The following is a 10,907-nucleotide window of genomic DNA, read 5'->3' as shown; positions in this document are numbered from 1 at the left end:
GGGGAAGAATGTATGTTCTCTTAAAAGTCTCGCCGATGAAGGGTATCATGAGGATTAGAAAGAAGGGCAGGCTGAGTTTGAGGCTCATCGGTCCATTTGAGGTGTTGAAGCGTATTGGAAAGGTTTCTTACAAGCTTTCTTTCCATCCTAGACTATTGGGAGTTCATCCGATTATGCACGTGTCTATGCTCCGGAAGTACCATACCGACATGTCACATGTGTTAGATTATAGCACAGTTTAGCTAGATGAGAGCTTGGGTTATGAGGAAGAGCTAGTTATTATTGTTGACAGGCAGTTTCGCTAGTTGAGGTCTAAGATGATTTCTACGGTAAAGGTCCAGTTGAGGGGTCAACCAATTGAGGAGGTAACTTGGGAGACCGAGGAAGACATGCAGAGCAAATATCCACACTTATTCAGCACTCCAGGTATGATTCTAGACCCGTTCGAGGATGAACGTTTGTTAAGAGGTGGAAAATGCAACAACCCGACCGGTCGTTTCACCTTAGACTCCCCGTATGTGCTTTTACTGTTTTATGACTTGCGGGGATGGTTGTTTTTGTTTTGGAAAGGTTCAGGTTGAAATCGGAACACTTAGTTCCTTAATAGTGGCCTAAGATGGCCAAGTTTTTTCTTGAGTCAAAATTTTGAGTAAACAACCTCGAAACCAGGATTTGATGGTTCCAATAGGTTGGTATGATGATTTTAGACTTGAGCGTGTGTTTGGATCGAGTTTCGGATGATCCGGGAACGTTTCAGCGCTTAATATTGAAAGTTGGCGCCTTGAAGGTTTTAGAGTTTCTGAAATTTAGTTTGAAGTAGACTTTGGTGCTTTCGATGTTTATTTGGGATTCCTATCTTGAGAATAGGTCGGTATGGTGATTTATGAATTGTATGCAAAATTTGGAGGCATTCCGAAATGTCTAAGTATGATTTGTCGCGTTCGATCATTTGCTATTGATAGTGAAGAGGTGTTACATCGACATGGTAGATTGTGTATTCCCATGGTGGGTGACATGAAGAAGTTGATCCTTGAAGAGGCTCATAGCTCCCGCTACTCTATTCATCTAGGTGCTACTAAAATGTATCAAGACTTGCATGAATTGTACTGGTGAAAAGGTATAAAGTATGATATTTTGAAACATATGACTAGTTGCTTAAATTGTCAGCAGGTGGAATATGAGCACCAAAAACCAGGCGGAGTAATACAGAATTTGATTATCCCGGAGTGGAAGTGTAAAAGGATTACTATGGATTTTGTGGTTGGGTTGCCACGTACTTTTAAGAAACAGGATTCGGTATGGGTAATTGTGGACAGACTCACGAAGTTCGCGCATTTTATATCGGTTCGAGTTACTCACACTGCAGAATAGTTAGCAGATATTTACCTCCGTGAGATAGTTCGGCTTCATGGCGTGCCTATTTCTATAATATCAGATCGGGGTGCACAGTTTACTGCTGAGTTTTGGAAGTGTTTTCAGAAGTCATTGGGTTCTTAGGTTAAGTTGAGCACATCTTTCCATCCACAAACAGATGGGCAGTCTGAACGGGTTATTCAGATCTTGGAGGACATGCTTAGAGCTTGTGCGATTGATTTTGGTGGCCATTGGGACGATCAATTATCGTTAGCAGAGTTTGCTTATAATAACAATTATCAATCGAGTATACAAATGGCGCCGTTTGAAGCTCTATATGGTCGTAAGTGTCATTCACCAGTTGGATGGTTTGAACCTGGTGAAGCACAACTATTCGGTCCAAATTTGGTTCGGCAAGCTTTGGAGAAAGTTGCATTGATATGAGAACGACTTCGGACAGCTCAAAGCAGACAAAAGTCGTATGCGGATAAACGAGTTCGTGATTTGGAGTTCATGAAGGAAGAAAAAGTCTTTTTGAAAGTGTTCCCTATGAAAAAAGTCATGAGATTCGGGCGTAGAGGCAAGGTAAGTCCGAGGTATATTGGTCCATATGAGATTTTAGATCGAATCGGTTCGGTGGCATATAGACTTACTTTGCCTCCGAGGCTATCTGTGGTTCATCCTGTGTTTCATGCGTCTATGCTTAGACGATATATTCATGATGATAACCATAAGATTCAGCCTGAAGATGTGGAGCTTGATGAAAACTTAACTTATGAAGAAGGTCTGATCACTATTCTTGATAGGCAAGTGCTATAATTGAGGTAAAAAAAAGGTTGCTTCAATGAAAGTATTATGGTGCAACCATCTAACAGAGGAAGCTACATGGGAATCTGAAGTAGACATGCGAAGCAAGTACCCCCGGTTGTTTGAGATGTCAGGTACACTTTTTAACTCATTCGAGGACGAACGCTTATTTAAGTGCGGAAGAATATAATAGGTCAAAATTATTTATATATTGATTAACTATTTGAAATAAGAAGAAAAATATTTATTTACTTAGTAGTTATTGGGCCAAACACTATACAACCTTAGAAAATAATTTTCACTAAAAGATAAAGACCTATTCTCTTAGCTGCCAGGTTTGAAGTCACGCTTGGAAAACGTAAGTAAAATGGGTTTGTTAGTTCTAAGATACCTAGAGGAGCAACGTGACAGCACTATAATTAGATAGAAAGAAAAGGCTACAGGGGAGTGTGGTGGAGAGGATGACGGCTGCATCAAGAGTTAGGAGTGGCTTTTGCATCTATACCCGATTTTGAAGTCAGAATTGAACCTATATCCACTTTGCAAAAACGTTTGCAAGCCTACCCACTTTACGATCAACTTCAGACTTATCCGGTCTGAAGTTAAAAAATATTACTCTAAAGTAAAAAAATTACATTTCAAATATACTTAAGGCCAAATAGGTCTGAATTACAACCAATGGTTCCATGCACTTAAGGCTAATAAGTCTGAAGTGAAAAATTGCACTTCAGATATACTTAAAGCCAATAAGTCTGAAGTGAAAAATTGCACTTCAGATGCACTTAAGGCCAAAAAGTCTGAAGTACAATAAACGTTTTCATTCACTTAAGGCCAATAAGTCTGAAGTGAAAATTTGCACTTCAGATGCACTTAAGGCCAAATAGGTGTGAAGTGTAACCAATAATTTCATGCACTTAAGGCCAATAAGTCTGAAGTGAAAAATTGCACTTCAGATGCACTTAAGGCCAAAAGGTCTGAAGTGCAACAAACGTTTTGCTACACTTAAGGCCAATAAGTTTGAAGTGAAAAATTGCACTTCAGATGCACTTAAGACCAAAAGGTCTGAAATACAACAAACATTTTGCTACACTTAAGGCTAATAAGTCTGAAGTGAAAAATTGTACTTCAGATGCACTTAAGACCAAAGGGTCTGAAGTGCAATCAACGTTTTTATGCACTTAAAGCCAAATAGGCCTGAAGTGAAATTTGTTCTTCGAATGATAATAATTCAATATACGATTTAATACCTAAATCTACTCCAAATGAGCTCAAATTTAAAACATAACCTCCAAATATTATCAGGAACAAACTCCAATCATCAATTTATCAAAACAACAATAAATCTAATGAACCTATTTTGCAATTAAGAAAAAGAAGAAGAAGAAACCCTAAGCAATAGCAAAAAATAAAGCGTCATAACAGCTCACTATTGTAAAACATCATAAACTACATTAAAATATGTTCACAACCATCATATAAAATTATTGTCACCCGAAGAAAAGGAGAAGAAGAAAACGAAGGAGGAGGAGGAGGAGAAAGATGCCTGAAATTGTTTAAAAAGTGGGTACAAATTAAAATCTTTTTAAAAAATGGGTATAGATTAAATGAGTACGATTAAATAGGACGCCCCGTGCAATTATTACACAATTCTTGCAACTCAACATTGGTGCTCAGGTACAATAGTTAGCCCACCCAATAATTGTTCCTCAAAGTAAGAAGAGATACTATTGGTAATTACTCTATTCGGTCCACAATAAATATTTTTTGGATGTTTTCACACAAATTAAGAAATTCACCTTTTAATATTAATTAACAATAAAATTGACCATATTAATTTTTACTATCTCTTCACATAAACACCCCTAACACATACTCCAACATTATTTACTCCAAGGGCAATGTAGGAAATAATAATTAGTTCAATTTTGAAATCTGAAAAAATTATTTATTTTGAACCACAAAAAAAAATTTAAAAAATTATTTATTGTGGACCAAATAATAGTGATAAAAATAGAATTGGGGAACAAGAGTGGCAGACATTATGGCACTTTTGATGCCTTGAAAATAGACATGAAATTTAATAATAAAGGAAACCTCACCCTTTAATGATGACAAAACTCTTTAGAGAGTATTCTCAGAACATTGCTCATGAAATAAGTGGTCTGTGCACATAAAATTAATTGCATTATATTTTATTACAAAAGATGTACTCTATGACCCAAGTATGTAGTCTGTACATGTATATTGGTGAATTAAGTGAAGAGTTGATATTTATATCTTTATATTTACTATGGTAATGATTGGAAGTATAATAATTATATGCAAATGATTGTGAGGGAAAAAAAGAGAGAATTAAATGTAGGATTTGGAAATCAAAAATGAGAATTCGTTGCAGAATGTGCATTTGAACATATTTGGACTTTGGTATTAAAACTAAGGTACTGTTTCGCTGCTAATTCTTAAGTTAGGCAGATTTTGACTTTTTCTCTGGTTTGAGTATTACTTTAGAAGAATTGTAATTAGATATTAAGTTGGATTGAGATATTGGGACGTATTTTGATATTAGAAATATGGCACTTAGTAGATAAAATGTTAAGATTCAACTATAAGCTTAAAAGTAGCGATATTTATATTTGACTCCGACTAGCCTAATTGATATCGTTAATTAATATTTTGAATAGATTGAGGTCATTGGAGGCCATTTGGTTGGTGTTCTAGACGTTGCAAAGTTGTGAAACTTCCTGTTAGCAAGGTAAGTGAGACTTTAAGCTTTGATACTTGCTTTTCTAAAACCCGTTTTGAAAAAATGCGCTTTCTCTGCCTGGTCCATGTGTTGGGACAAGCTTGCGCTTGGCAGAATCGGTGGTCTTAGACTAGACGCAAATATATTATTTTATAAAAAATATAAAAAAAATTAATTTTATTGGTTGTTTGATGACGTGATACGGCGGTGAGGCATGGTGTTGAGTTTGATAGTTTGATACGGCTGTGAGCCATGATGTTGGGGCATATGTCTTTGTACATTACTCCAGCATTGTGTATGCTTCTTGATATATTTGGGGCATTGTGTATGCTCCGTTACATATTTGAGGCATTGTGGTGCCGTTGTGAAATCGTAGATGTGTTGGTTAATTTCTTTCACTGCAATTATGACAAGACCTTAGTGTGTCCTCTTGTTGGTTAATTCTTATTAACTCTGTTGATACATATATATTGAGTTATTGTATAATGATCGTATTTATTATATCGTTCTTATTGTGGTATATTTGTATTTTATTAACACTTATTCCAGAGGTATTTAAAGTGGCGGGTCGAGAATCTTACTGGGTTATATTTACGTATAACTCGCTCCTTACCTGCATCTCTATGCAAATACCGTTGCGGGAGATAGAGCTGGTGGCTGACGAGTTTGTTCGAGTGGATCCTATTGCTGAGGTGAGACACTGCATTGTTCATGGAGGCTTTTGTTTCAGCTTTATCTAGTTCGTGTTAGTTATTTTCTTTTTCTTTGGGGTTTGCATACCCATCAGTAAAACTAATATTACTCCATTAGATGCTCCATGGTCGTAGTGTGGGATTTGGGCTAGAGTTTTATTATTTGAGTGATTGTTGGTTTTTCTATCAATTGACTAAGGTATTAGATGATAATTATTTCGTCTTTAATTATTAATAATATTTTTAGGCCTGCACTTAATTGTTCTCCCACTGCTTGTGTAAATGGTTAACCGTTTGAGAAAGGAGTTCGCTTGGCAGGTGGTATTAGCTGGGTGCCAATCACGTCTATGGGATAGTTTGGGATATGACAATAGCATAATTACAACTATCAAATACAATATATAGGGAATAATACAGGTTATATTAATATATGCATTTTGAATAATTACAACATGTATTTTAATATTAGATTTTAGTCAATGCAACTAAATATAGCAAATGAAAACTTACAGTCGTACGTAGTTCCAAGTAATCTTTCACTCGAATATCCACCTTCTCCACCTTTTTCATTATACTATCAAATTCATCCTGGGTGTATGCTTTTGCCATTGAAAAGTATACCTCACTCAACTTCTCATGACTCTTTTTGAATTTCTTGTATACGTTGTTCCAGAGATGCCATATGCAAGCAAAATGTGGTACGGTAGGATACACTTTGGATACCGCGTTGATGATGCTCTCGTTCCTATATAAAACAACGCACATATTTTCTTATTCACCATAAGCTTCCTTGAATTGCTCAAAGAACCACAACAAAGCAGCATCATTCTCTGAATCAACTACACCATATGCTAGTGGCATGATATATCCTGTAAATACAATTGCATACAACAAGAAAAAATCAGTACTGTTGTATTAAATAATTAGAAGAGCAGTTTGTATGTTAGTGTATCATGTATGTATTATTTTTGTTATTAATTGACTTACCTGCACCATCCAATGTGCTAGCCGAAACAAATGTCCCTGTGTATGTTGATTTTAGATGGCTGTCATCTACAATGACGATGGGTCTACAATAATCGAATCACTTTATAAAAGCATACAATGATATATACAAATACATGAACTCATTTTTAGGAGATTTTTCATTCTGATATGTGAACAAAGATAAGTTGTATCCAAGGTATATAAGTACCCCGATAATTTATTGTATGAATCAGCTGGTTCTCCCCTCAAGAAATTCACTGCCTTTTCTCTAGCGCGCCATACCAACATGTAACTAACATCGATACCAAAGTCTAATTCACATCATCAATTATATCTTTTGGCGTGTATTTCTTTTTATGATTAGTAAACTTGGACCTAATCATGCCCCAATCAACGTACTGATTGCTTGACGTTGCTCATATACCTTATCCTTCAATGGACATGTATGCTTATTATTGAACTCCCCCACTTTGAACATTTATGATTTGTTAATACTAGAAGCCTTAAATTTCATTCGTAATGCTCAGAAACACATAACAAGGTATAGCTGCAAATACAATTTTAATACACATACGATCAGTTATGTATACACAACCACATATAATAAGTTATGTAATAGCAGTAAAACTTAATGGCATCTGAATACAGTATATATACTTCACAATAGGTAAATGACAAATACAATATATAAAATAGGGTATTATGAATACATGAATACAGATGGGGCATTACACCTAGAGCTGATTCAGCACTTACTTTTCCAACCACTAACACACAACATTTACTTTTTGAACAAAGTTATGAATACACAAACATACAATAAAATACAACATATATTACAAATACAACATAATATATGTTGTATTCATATATAATGTTATTAATACAACATAAATAGGTTATAAATACAACATATATTATGAAGTTCTAATATGTAATAGCAGTCAAACTTGATAGCATTTGACCTATCAATCCGGAATTGAAATCTTGTAGCAATTGCATATTGCTCCATCATTGCCTTCAATGTCGCCTTATCCTTGTATAATTGTCTAGCCATCACCTCTTTTTGATTAGTATTTGAAATAATCAAATCCCTTTTTGGTTCAAAAACCTTAATTGGTTCACCTGAGTTTAACTGTCACGACCCCAATTTTCCACCTTAGGATGTCGTGATGGCACCTAGCCTCTAAGACTAGGTAAGCCTAACACATGTTGATTATTAATGAAATTTAACTATAATATATTAAATAATAACTGTAACAACATAGCTGAACCAACATCGGTCATACAATCCCAAAATCGATAGTACAAGTCATAATCTTTTCTAAGAGTAACTAGAAATAACAAGTACATCACTGTCCCGGAATGAAATAACCCGACCGGTTGTTTTGAGCATTTGCACTTTGCTCGCTAGTTTACGGGCATGAGTAGCTTCGTATGGTGTATTATGACTCATGTGAATCGGCGGTTTTGGTTTTTCAGGTTATTCGGAATCGAATTGGAAGAATGGATTTCATGGTTGAAGCTTTAAATTGGGAGAGTTGACTAAGTTTGACTTTTGTAAATTTGAACCCGGAATGGAATTCTGATGATTCCAATAGCTCCGTATGATGATTTTGGACTTAGGAGCGTGTCCAGAATTATTTTGGAGATCCGTAGTGGGATTAGGCTTGAAATGGCGAAAGTTATATTTTTGGGAAGTTTGACCGGGGGGTTGACTTTTTGATATCGAATCAGAATCTGATTCTAGAAATAGGAATAGCTCCGTTATGTCATTTATGACTTGTGTGTAAAATTTAAAGTCATTCCGAATTGATTTGCTATGTTTCAGCACGAGTTATTGAATTTGAAAGTTTAAAGTTCATAGATTTCGATTTGAGGTGTGATTCATCATTTTGATGTTGTTATGTATATTTTGAGGCCTCGAGTAGGTCCGTATTTTGTTATGGAACTTGTTGGCATGTTCAGACGGAGTCCCTAGGGGCTCAGGTGAGTTTCGGATGAGGTTCAGATCATTTCATTGCATTTTTTGGATTTTGCTAAGCTGTTGGTTCTGGTGTGACCGCACCTACGGTTGGTTTGCGCAGGTTCGATGGTCGTAAAAGAGATAATGGTGTCGCAGGAGCGGAGGTGTTGCTGGGAGGAGGAGTTCGCAGAAGCGGATGATTCATTCGCATCTGCGAAGGCGCAGATGCGGTGTGAAAGGGCGCAAGCGAACGTCAGCGCAGGAGCGCAATTTGTACTCGCACCTGCGTGTGCGTAGCAACAGAGTTTCTACCGCATGTGCTAAGGCAGACCTCCAGTGCTTCTCCGTAGAAGAGTGTTTTTGGTCGCAAAAGCGATGCCACAGAAGCGACTAATATGCCGCGGGTGCGAGAATGCGGTAGAATGCTTTAAATCGAGGGTTTTGGTTCCTTCTTCATTTTGGGAGCTATGGAACTCGGATTGAGGCAATTCTCGAAGCAATTTTTATCTTGTGGACTGGGGTAAGTATTCTCTACTCATTCTTGATTTTATATCACGAATCTACCTTCATTTTTGGTAATTGGATTTAAATTTTAAAGAGGAAATTGGGGGTTTTGGCCTAAAGTTTCACAATATGAATTTTTGAGTTTTGAACATCGAATTATAGTCAGATTTGAGTGAAACTAGTAGAGTTGGACTCGTAATTGAACGGGTTGTTGGATTTTGCAAATTTTGTTGGGTTTCAAGGTGCGGGCCTAAGTTGGGCTTTTGACCGATTTTGGGCTTTTAATTCAAGATTTGATCTTTTTCGATCGGGATTGGTTCCTTTAGCATTGTTTGATGTATTAGAGTTGTTTTTGGTTAGTTTCGAGCCATTCGGAGGTTGGAACTCGTGGGATGGTATTTTGGAGTATCGCTTGGCTTGTTCAGTGTTGGAATTGGCTTGTTCGAGGTAAGTAACTCTTCTAAACTTAGTGCTGAGGGTATGAAACCCTGTAATACATGTTATATGATCGGTATTGAGGTGACGCACATGCTAGGTGACGTGCGTGTGGGCGTGCACCATGTGAATTGGGACTCTGTTGCTTCTATGGCACTTTATAGTGGTCCTACTTTGTTGATATCCGTGTTTCCACCATGTGATAAAGTAGTTAAGCTGTCAATAATGCTAGATATCATGTTTAGGTATTATGCCGATACTGTTTGGACCCATAGTGGTCATTTCTTACTGTCATCTCAATGATTTCATTGATATTTTGTACTCAATCATATCCATGCATTCATACTATATCTCAGTCTCAGATATTGTTTATTGATACATCATATCATTATTGTCGGGCTAGTTTTATGGCATTGTGAGCCCGTGAGTGAGACTGGAGACATTGATGACTGAGTGAGACCAAGGGCCTGAGCGAGAGTGATATTTTAGAATCGGGCTGCATGCCACAACATGTTATATTGATTACATATTTTAGGATCGGGCTGCACGCCGCAACATGTTATATTGATTACATATTTTGGGATCGGGTTGCATGCCGCAACATGTTATATTGATTACATATTTTGGGATCGGGCTGCACGCCGTAACGATATAGTACTTGGGCTGAAGGAGCCCCTCCGGAGTCTGCACACCCCCAATGAGTGCAGTCGACTATATATATGTGGATCGCATTGCACGTTGCAATCGGCCTTATGGTCGTATGTGAATCGGGTTGCATGCTGCAACAAATATTGTACAATTCTGAGTGATTGAGTGAGCTGAGCATTGAGCATAGTCAGAGGGAATGCGAGACAGTGAGATTGAGTACTCTGAGAGTGTGAGTACATGAGCTCATCATTGAGATGCATTGCATTTGACATGCGTACTTGAGATACATGCATAGAGATGCATTTCCTTTATGCTACTCGATTTTGGTGACATTTATGATTTTACCTGTATCTTGACATGTAGGCATAGAGACGTACTTTCCTCATGCTATCTGAAAATGAAATATCTTACTTATTATTGAAAGGAGTTTTGAGAAAAATCATAGTTTTCAAACTTACTCGTATTTTGGCATTTTCGGTAAAAGATTTGGGTTTTCACTGAGATACTTGAAAAGAAATGCCTATTGTTTTTTGGAACTGTGAACGAACTGAGCATTTTATTTCTGAGATACCTTTTTTTATTACTTGTACTATACTGTTATGAACTATTGTGGAATATTGGTGTTGGACCCGACATTTGTGTTAGCTCGTCACTACTTTCAACCTAAGGTTAGGTTTGTTATTATTGAGTACATGTGGTCGGTTGTACTCATACTATATTTCTGCACCTTGTGTGCAGATGTTGGCTGTTGATGTTGTTGTGCTCGATTAGA

The sequence above is a fragment of the Nicotiana tomentosiformis genome, chromosome 4, assembly GCF_000390325.3.
Source record: "Nicotiana tomentosiformis chromosome 4, ASM39032v3, whole genome shotgun sequence".
NCBI lineage: Eukaryota > Viridiplantae > Streptophyta > Magnoliopsida > Solanales > Solanaceae > Nicotiana > Nicotiana tomentosiformis.
Note: the sequence above shows the minus strand (reverse complement) of the source record.